Source organism: Nipponia nippon, unplaced genomic scaffold (assembly GCF_047370975.1).
Source record: "Nipponia nippon isolate SJK-2023a ecotype South Korea unplaced genomic scaffold, ASM4737097v1 scaffold_1, whole genome shotgun sequence".
Lineage (NCBI taxonomy): Eukaryota > Metazoa > Chordata > Aves > Pelecaniformes > Threskiornithidae > Nipponia > Nipponia nippon.
The window spans coordinates 92381991-92392027 of NW_028262290.1; the positions used below are offsets into that span (position 1 = coordinate 92381991).

At 41.4% G+C, this 10037-nt stretch overlaps 1 pseudogene; it reads left to right on the forward strand.

Annotated features, from left to right (window-relative positions):
- Positions 1 to 8865: 8865 nt before the first annotated feature.
- Positions 8866 to 8985, forward strand: LOC148057469 (U2 spliceosomal RNA; annotated as a pseudogene).
- The last annotated feature ends 1052 nt before the right edge of the window (positions 8986 to 10037 follow it).

Here is a 10037-nt window from a genome sequence, read left to right on the forward strand (position 1 = left end):
AGACACAAGAGGATTTGGACTGTAAAGTACTCAAATTAAAGGAGTGCTTGTGTTCTGGGAGTTTGATTCTTCCTACCACAAATGGTGTTTGGTTCTGGGATTTTTGTTTGGACCTGCCTGTGCCTCTTACAAAACCAAAACAAGCAAGCTGTCATTTTTGCAAAAGCCCAGATGTATTTTCATTTTTTGCAAAGACAGACAAATATCAGTACTAAGGTATTAAAAAACATAGCCACTAAAGTGCATCACAATTTTTTCTGTTCCTTTTTCCCCCCTTTCTACATTTGCCTGCTTTTTTGTGCCATTCAACTTGTTTGCTTGTAAAATCTTCCTTGGGGCCACGTTCGTGCAGACAGACTAAAACATTTTTGACTCTGAAGGAATCCCCTGAGGCAAAATTTACTCAGATAATATCTCGGTTACTACCTAACCTGTTTGGGTTATTTTTGAACACTATAAAGCAGTAGCACCAACAAAGAAAAACTCTGCGTGGTATATACCAGTAGCAGCTCACTTCAAGTAACTTAGGAACTCTGCTTTTGCACAAAACACATACATTTTGTGGCTCTCTGTGGATGTCAGAAATGAGAAACTGAAATGTTTGAGGTGATCACCCCAATCCCCTATCCAATATTTTAGCTCCTTTGCGTGAAAGCAAAAATACATTTAGATTTACCTGATCACGGACATAAACAAGTAAAGGATGCCAAGTATACATAACAGCACAGAAGTAGTACAGAGGCTGCAAGATGAATGAACTGGACAAGCAGTGCTGAGTAATCACTTTATAACCAGCTGTGATTAGGCACAGGGCCCAAACCAAAAGCCAGGCCCTGAACACGCCTGAGTTTTCTGATTCAGATCAAAACCTCATGGCTCTTTGTTTCTATAAAGCGTTGAAACAAGTCCCCGGTTCTTCAATTTGGAAATAAGTTCAGATTTGGATTCCAAACCTGTAGCTAAGCTTCATCTCTAATAACACTGATGTTCCACAGATTTGGATTTCCAGCTGTTCCTCCAGATGCACGTGGTAAGAAGGATGCTGTTCCAGCAGAGGCTGCCAACCTGGCAGCGCTGCTCCTTCTGCTGTGTGTCGCACGGGGACTGAGAACAGCAGCTCTGCTGACCGGCTCTGCCAGCACTCTGTGTTGGGGGAAAGAGGGAAAAGCAATAAGAGGATTTCTTTGTCTGATAGAGAAAATATCTTTTTTACTCTCTGCTGCTGCAAACTTGGGAGAGATTATAAATCAAAATTTATCTGCTTTGGGATTGCAAGACAGGCCCTAAAACGGTGGGAAAGTTTTTAAAGGGAAAGCAGGTTAAAAGAAAAGCTATTGGGCATAAGAAAAGACCATGAAGAACAAGTCTGGACACATTAGTCAGAATGAATTGAATTATAGCTATGCAACTCTTAAAAATAAATAAATCTCTATTAAACTCTACAGACCTCTTCCCTAAGAGGAATTTCTATTGTACAGATTTCGGGTTGTGTTAGGAATACGATAAAGCATAGTCTTGTTAGTCTCCTCTATGGTGCTGAAGTATTTACCCATCAGCTCACAGAGGACAAAACCAAGGCCTGGAGAACTCAGATGACTTGATGAGGTTCACCTGCTGAGCCAGGTGCAGGAGGCAGAGCCAACTTCTACAGACCTCTCATGTCTCTGCACACCAGTGCTTTTCTTTGCAGGCAACGCATGCACCTTTTAAAATGTAAAGTGTGTTGTGTAGTGTAAAGATGGTGCTAGCAAAGTTTTTAAGGAGAGCTACTGTCTTGACTCTGTGTTTGAACAGTGCTAGCAGGGTTCAGGAGAAAACGTCTTGCTCCTGCAGCCATAGAGGTAAGTAACAATTGGGTGCGTTAATCGTTGCATGCAATGACAGGAGCAGGCCTGACCTACTGAGGAATTCAGCTGTGAAGAAGTTGGGATTTCACATTTTGGTGAGATTTCTTAAAAATAGGGGATTGATCCTGCTCTTGGTTTAAATAGTCTTTAATTTTCATTGATTTAAAGGAGGGAGAGGCAGCACAACGCATACAGGAATTTAGAGTCAGCTTCAATTTCCTTTCTTACAATAAGGACTTTCTTTCAAATAAAATTGTGGAACAATTCACACAGTAAGAAGCTGTTCCTCCAATAAGTTGCTGGTAAAGATAGGATAAACTGTATAGTTTTGTATATAAAAAGAAATCTCCAAGGATGAAGTTCACTATGAGAAATTCAGAGAAAATTCTAGCCCTGAGCATTTTTTAAAGCTGTTTTATCTATCAAAGCCTGTAGGCAGAAATCTTTCCTGGACCAATGCTGGTGCCATGTTTAAAGTCTTGGCTGTATCTGTCCTCTGTCAAATGTAAATATTTTTTTTCTTCTAATGTATAGGTTCTTCTACATAGATTCTGGGCCTGTCTTCCCCCCCTCCTCCAATTCCAAAGTATCTTTTTATTTTTCCTCTTGGGAGTCTAGATTGGAAGGACTGGAATGTACTTTTAGGACTGGAATGATCTTAGTATGTTTTCAGAGATTCAGAGAATTCTCAGAGTTCAAACTATTCCTATTTACTAATCTATATGTGAATTTAGGGAATTGAATTTAGGTGCCCATCATGAAAAATGAGGGGCAGCACTAGCCAGCAGGGTAATGACATCCATTTTTCAGACAGACTCAAGCACTCTAAAGTTTCACAGATCATCTTGTTGAAGGCCTACAGTGTGATCAAAAGCAGAAAAGTGTTTTAGGTTTTTTTAAATGTTTTTCAGTTGATAATCTGCTTGGTGTAAACACCAAACTATTGCAATTTGCTGGGCAATTAAGCTTTGATTCTGTGTAAAGCATGTAAGTACATATGTGTTTTAAGTGTTATTGACCTTAATAAGTGCTTACATGCCTCGCTTATGTCTTTCATTCAATCAAGACCTTATGGTTGCTTTCTGTACTGAAGCTGTGACTGCCCAGTTCAACAGATACACTGACAATCTGTGCATGTTCATGCCTTGTTTACTAATCAAAATGGGCTGTTTTGTTTAAAGCCGGATTAAATTCCATCATCTTGGTTTATGCTTTCAGAAGTAGTCTGAGGTGTGTGCAGAGTGCATTACAGACATTGGCATACTCCATATTTTTCTGTTCTTTTATTATTTATAGCTACCTAGATAAATTTGGGGTAAACTTTTCCTCCCTCTTGAGGAACTTGGGCAGTTCCTCGGATTACCGTTCCTTGCTTTAGCTGGGTGTGCCTTTAGTTTTTAATTAATGCTGTTAAATAAACAAAACGACCAGCAAACAAATCCCGAAGGGAAACCACAAGAACGATGTTGAAATACTCATAACAGCTAAACCCCAAGTCCCAGGAGGTGCAATGTTATGGCCACGACTCTGCCCTTGACATGTCCTTTTGCTCTAAGAGGAGGTGTTTGTTCCTGAGTGGAGGGGGAAAGGTGATACAAGGCTCAGTGCAGGAAGTAGCGAGAGCTGCTTGGTGCTGGTTTAGGTATAGACTGTGATTGCCCTCCCAAAATCTGCGTGTGGGCATTGGCCTCTTAGTTTCTCATCTGGCAAAAGAAAACACCGGTAGAAAAATTCTTATAGGAAATACTTAGAAGCATTGATGCTTTTCACTTCTGTTGTTTGGGAGGAACAGAAAGGCCCCCCCCACCCCCCCCCACCCCTTCTGCCCTTGCCCTTCTGCTGTGCCAGGTTGGGAGGTGGTACAGTTAATAGGTGCCATATTGAAAACAGCCAAGGAGAGGTGTCTCCTCCGGCTCCCGTTTCTCTCTAGGTGGATCCTGGGCAGACCCAAAACTGGGCCTCCGTCTGCTGCTGGTCCCCCACGTCGAGAAAGAAGTTCCCAAGGCTGAATTTGTGGTATCTGAGTCCCAGAGCAGGAATAAATCCTGTTGGTAATCTGGGGTTTGGTTGTTGTTAGGCACACTGAAACGGTACATCAGAAGCAATGGGCCTGAGCACTGCTGAGGCTTGATGGCAAAATCCTGGAATAAAGGGGTGGGGTAAACTTTCCAACTTAATAGCATTTAATTAGCTTAACTTAGAGACTTTAAAATGTCGCTAGGATGGATTTTCCTTTGTTTAGCTTCTTTTGGTGTGGCTTAGCAGATTTTAACTATCTAAAACTGACTCTTGGTTGGGGGGACCTTAGGTGGTACAGCACATATCCTTTAGTGGAATAATGAAGTGTTTACATTATGCAGTCCTATTGTGAGATCAATCAGGCTACGAGGCTGGATGTATAAACAGAATCTGCAGGTGGTCCCTGCGTCTCCTTGCCCAGAAGACATGCTTTAATCCTCAGGAAGTAGGCAGAGTAGAGGTTCCAGGAGGCAGCCAGCCCAAGCAAAATAAAAGAACAAAACCAGCCTGAACAATGCAACGCATGTCAAGCTCATAGCGCAATCACTACAAATAGCAGCTGACAGGAGACTTTATGACAATTCAGCCATCAGCTAAAATTGCCAGACTCGGGATTAATGAGCATCTTACTTAGGCGGTACAAGCATGAAATGTGAGGCAGAAAGGGTGGATAATGCATCTCACGTGGCCTCCAAATGGTTTGCTCCTTTTCAAGCTGATTTGTTACTGGGCAAGTTCTCTTGTGGAAAACCTCTCTCGCTCTGTGTCTTTGCATCTGCTCTGTTCTGCTCAGCTGTTATAGCCCATAAGTATTTCTGCTCCCTGATGCTGCAAGCAGAACGCTAATTATTGAGTTACGTGGAGTAAGGTGGGAGGCAAATGGGAGAATTGAGTGTTCGCACGTTAGTACCTTAGCTGTGGAAATTGTGCTCATAACTCTCAGGCACACAAGCACTCAATGGGTCTGAGCAAAAAAGTGTAGCTCAAGCTGGTTTGAATAGAGATAGAAATGAATGGCCTCTGACAAGGTTTTAGCAATGTTCTTCCAGGACTCTGTGGAACGGAGGAAAGTTTTGCTGGAGTAAGGACAGAAGGGTCTGACTCATTAAAAAGATGTAGAAGAAGATTTTGTGACTATGGAATAATGAAAGAAGTAAATGTCATTTCAGAGGAAAAATAATACTACTAAAAACACACTAAACATATATAGTTGAGTTGGCTTAGATGTAGTTTGCTATAGGGTTGTTTTAATTAGACTCGTGAAGCAGGGAAATGCCAACTGAGATGTTCTGCAGCAAGAAAAAAAAAATTGTTTTCAAGCTGAGACATGGTACGTAATGGAATTGAGTTGTCCACATGGGTGCATTCTCTTCCTCTTTTTGAAGAGAGCATCTAAACCAGTTGAGTCAGAAACTAGTGAAGGGTAAAGCTCAAGATGTCTGGAGCTCTCCTGTTGCTTTAGATTCTTATCTGAAGTGTATTTAACCCTTTGGAAAAGGCTTGCAATCTCGTGAGATCTTGTTTTTTCCCCCTGCAAGTGTTCAGACATTTCCTGATTATGAAATGGCTGGTCATCCCTCGGGAATGGGTGGCTGGTGGGAGATGGGGACAGCTTTTAATTATTTATTTCTTTTTAACACCTTTGCATTTCATCCTGTCCAAAAGCAGGAGGCAGGTATTTACAGTGTGTGGAAAAGGGGGAAAATGTAAGTCTGCTACTTTGTTGCTAAAGTAATTCAGGTGAAATTACATGTGAAGATGTGGGCAGTTTTTCTGTTTGCCAAACAGGTCCATCTTAACTGTGTGCGGGTGACCTTTTTTATGGGCACGAAGATGTTGCTCATACACCTCACAAGATCAAACTTGCCTGATTCCTGAGGCAGGATTTTTGTTAACAAAATTAGAAATACCCAACTCGACATCAAGACTTATTTCCACTTTCAGTTATTCTTAGATCTCTGTGCCTAGCTCCTGTTCTGATATGCCTTCCTCCCTGCTCCAGTTTTATTGTATTCAGGCCAAGATGTATGATTGGAAGGTAATGTCAATGCAAACTTTGTCCCCTCTTCCAGGGCAGCCTCGCATTTCTTCTCCTATGCTAACCTATTATCGCACTTATCTATCACATAGTATTTGTTCTTTTCAAGCCACTTTAAAGGTAATACAGTGATGGTTTCTAGTGATCTTATTCATTTTTGGATCATATATATTTGGATTCGCTTCAAAGCCTGGGGGATGTTTAGATCTGAGATTCTCTAAAGTGGTATCTTTCTTGAGGAATTCCTAATAAGTGCTTTTCATTACACAGAACTTAGGGAAGCCTTGCATGGGTTAACCTGCAAGTTACAGACAGATTTTTTTTTTAATTTTTTTTAAATGTGAAAATTCTAGTCCTTGCTATTTATTTACTTACAGGATCATTTATAGCAGCTGAACAACCTTAACTCAAAAACTCTATAGGACAAAACTCGAAGATGGTTTCTGTATTACTTGTGGCCGCCTTCTCCGATCCTACAGGAGTGTGTGACAGTTCTGCTTTTTGAGCCATTCTGGGGAGACAGTAAAACTAAAAATTTGTGAAGTTAAATTCATGCCCTCTCTGTGAAGTCTTGACTTTAGCATGTCACAGGAGGTAATAGGTGGCTGACATGAAGAAGCAAGAATAATTGGGGTGCAAAAGAGGGTAGGGTGCTACTGATAGTTATTACTGATTTTCTTCAGTTTTTATTCAGCTGATCATGGATAGTGTATGTCAGCATGCCCTATATAAAACTGGTATCAGTGTCATAGTCTACACTGACCTCTGTTTGAGATAGTTTAAGCATTCCTGTTAGCCCTAAGCCATTCTGACCAAAAAGGGAACTGTGTCAGATGAACAGGGTCTCTCAAAACAGTGGCTTTATGGGGCTCTCTAAAAATGATCAGGCTCAAGAACTGTCTAATCATCTCTAGAAGACTGTCCCTGTCACTCACGTTCCTCTCAAAAGAATTTGTATATAGCTCTTGCATAGTTTATGGTTGGCTTTTTGTTCCTGGTTGTCCCAGAGCAGCTCAATTGTTGTTGTTCTGATACAGAAGGTCTTTGATGTGTTTGGAATTAATCCATCAATGGTGACAAGAGAATATATTCTCGTGAACGAGTGATGTAAACATCATGTACATGCAGACACTTAGAAAAATGACAGCAGATTATTAGCTGAGACCCTAGCTTACCATCTGCCCTACCCATTTGTCATGGAGTAAGCTCTGAAGAAAGAGGAAGCACTAGATTTAGGGATTTTCTAAAATGCATAGAGCCATCGTGTGTATCAGTACTTGGAAGAAAGTGACAAGGGGGTTGCAGGTGAAGAATTCTGATTAGAAGCGTATAAAAAGGTTTTCATAGAGCAGATAGCATAACGTTTAGTTGTCAGGAACTTGTCAAGCTAGGAGTCAAGGCAAGAAGGTTGCGTGTGACAGATGGAGAGTGCTAGGTGAGCAGAGAAATGGCACGAGCAGAGCTGGGGAAGTGACCTAGGCAACTCTTTTGACCTATGTGGAGCACAGACTGAGATAGGAGAAAAGGTAGGCTAGGTCACGTAAAAGATGCAGTACTAACCACAACATCAGGTGATGAAGGTTTGGCTTGGGAGGCTGTAGGGATATAGACAACAAAATGAGGTGTGCTGTGGCCATGATCAGACTGTGAAGCACAAAAGTTTCAGCATGGGGATCTGAATAAAAGGAATTAGACTGTCAGAAAGTTAAATTGGACACATGGAGCAGTGCTGGCAGTGGTTTGCTTTTTGCAAGAGCTCAGAAATGAGTATTTAGCCTTAGAAAACTAAAACCAAAAACAGTTTACAATGTACCACTTTTCTGAACTGCTGACTTAAGTCTGATGTTTAATTAGCTTCACTTGTGAACTTCAGTGTAATGTGGAATGATTTTACTTTGTTTACGTGTTTTATATTTCTTAACCATGGAAGTCTGAAGATGCTTGGCTTGTCTTACACTAACTCATCTGCAAACAGGAATGTCACACATCCCTTCCTCTTCTTCACACCCTCCTGCTTTAATCTTAAGACACAGAGCATATAGGCATTGTTTCACACTATCTTCCACAGCAAACAACTATTACACCAAAGCCATGCTAGTGTGAAGGGAGTATATTTGTTTTAGCAGCATTTTAGTGCTTATGTATTTCTGTCATTGAGTTTAAAAAGATTGGGATATCTCAGATTACGAGAAAGAAGTCAGGGACTACTTAACCCAAAAGACTACATGCAGCCCCTGGGTTTGCAAAGTCTCTAAACTGCAGATTTCTGAAATCCAGAAGGATAAGAGGTAGAGTATATGTTGCTGAATGTTTGCCTTGTTCTTGTGTTCTTTCACAAATAACTTCCACTGGCTATGAGATGCAGTGCTCTGATATCCTATGCTATCAGATAGCAGCTGATACAGCTTTTCTTCCATCTGTGTACAACTAATCCAAACACACCTCACCAAGGAAGCACATTAAGTAACATCACATGTTTTTGCAGAGCTGTCTGTCAGTGCACTGAGGAAATCATCAAATTCTTCCCGAGTATCATGGAGAAAAAGATTAGAGGAATAGTGGCAGATGTGGGTAACTTCAGTCTTAGCAGTTAGCCCCCTTCTCCTTCCAAATATATAGTCTGTGCAACAAAATACTTCTCTCTAAGGCAAGCTCATTCAGCAAGGTTTACAGGTGCCATGTAGCTGCCCAAGCAGATGAGAGAAAGAAGCCAGTGATCCCCAGAGGGGTGATCCACGTGAGGTAGTGTGTACCTAATGTAGCAGGCTGGTCCTCCAGCCTGGAAGCACCACCACGCGATGAGCTCCTATAGGAGAGGCAGGGCGTGACTTTGAGATCTTTTGGGACACTGAAACTAGAAGCAATGATTATAGGATGTGGGCACTCACTGAAAAAGTTAAATAAGACTTAATATGAGGTGCTAGGAAACAAGCACGCTGAGTTGGTGCAGCCCTCCAAAATATCGCTTCTTGGCCTTTTGGCTAAGATCATGTGTAGTACCTGTTCTTATCAGTTTAATATCTGATATGTCCTTGATGAGAGGACTTTATACTAAACAGATTTTTGGGCTCGGGAGTTTTTTGGTTTTTTTTGGTTTTTTTTTGCTTTTAATGGTTGGACTCGATGATCTCAAAGGTCTTCTCAAACCTAAACAATTCTATGATTTTATGATTCTGTTCAAAACCTGGCCTGTAATTCATAGGTGCTAACAAACCATTGATATACTCAGGCTGAACAAGAATTTTTGGCCTTGGTCCATGTATATCAAACAGTTACCAGACCCCTAAGATTTATATAGGTATATATTCTACCAACATAAGATGGATATGGAAGCGTTATTCAGAGGGAAGGAGTATTCTTCCAGTGCTCATGCCCTGAGTTGAATCCCACTGAAGGTGGAGTTACCCTTTCCGTATGGACTGTCAGCATGTGAAGAGGTGGTACGGATAAACTGGGAAGCCTTTGACTTTCCATTCTGCAATCCACAAGGAATTGAGTGGCTATGAAGGTACAGTGCAGTCCCCCATCCAGTCCCACATTATGACGGGTTCTTGCTGCATCAGTTACAGAAGTCCTTGAGGGACTCTTAGGTCCGCTTTCTAGTTTATCATGGAGAAACCTGTTTGGGCTAAAGCTCTCCCTGGGACAGATAAGTGGAGGCTGATTAGTTATTGGTAATAGGTTACTGTTAGATGCATTAACAATTCATGAGGAAAAATGGTAAGGATTTTCCACCACATCCTACAGGTGTGGGAGCATAGGCAAGTGGAACTGAAATGGCTAACATGAGAGCACAGAACATATGAACAACAGAGCTCAGTTTCTCCTCTAGAGCAGTTGGCAAAACCCAAGTAAGCAGAAAACTCCACAACTTTCAGTATGCAGAGGGCCGGAAACACTTATTGCTATTTGACCCATAGTCAGTTTACTATTTTCTGCTTCTCAGTCAGACTGTTTATTTGTTTCAGCTGCTTTTCAGGATGACGAGTTGTCTAAGAATGTGCTGGTGTTTAGCAGGAAGGGGAGGTGTCTTACAACATGCCCAGCTACCTGAGGAGAAGTACTGAAACGTGAACTGCATCACTGAGCTTAAATCTTACCCACAGCCTGACGAGCAAAAAGAATTCAAACAG